The following is a 368-nucleotide window of genomic DNA, read 5'->3' on the forward strand; positions in this document are numbered from 1 at the left end:
CACATTGCAAACCAGGGGCTCTGATTGGCTGCTACTGAGCTGTAAAAAAGTTGAGGGAGGGAAAAGAAGAGAAGCTGGGGAGGAGCTAACTCTAGCCCTGGAGAGGGCTGGTAAGCAAAGCTGGTAAGTTTGCTAGAGCTGGGAGAAGCTGCAGTGTCAGAGACCTGCACAGGTAAACCCCTGCCTGTGGGTGGATGTACTGGCAGGGGGAAGACAGCCTGGAGAGGGAGTGGGCTGAGAGAATACAAACCAGCATGGGTGTGTGAGGGGACACCTAATCACCAGGGATCCTGGTTATCCGTGATAAAAAAAAAAAAAATTCTCTGATAAAAAAATCACAAATTCTCTGATAAAAATCCCAAAATCTG

General features: G+C 48.4%; 1 protein-coding gene across 1 annotated transcript in view; it reads right to left on the reverse strand.

The window, feature by feature from the left end:
• Positions 1 to 368, reverse strand: part of CFAP46 (cilia and flagella associated protein 46) — a 41,666-nt gene that overhangs the window by 17,891 nt on the left and 23,407 nt on the right. The gene's annotated exons all lie outside the window — the stretch shown is intronic.

This window comes from Gavialis gangeticus, unplaced genomic scaffold, assembly GCF_001723915.1.
Source record: "Gavialis gangeticus isolate Ggan-Ray unplaced genomic scaffold, GavGan_comp1, whole genome shotgun sequence".
Taxonomy (NCBI): Eukaryota; Metazoa; Chordata; order Crocodylia; family Gavialidae; genus Gavialis; species Gavialis gangeticus.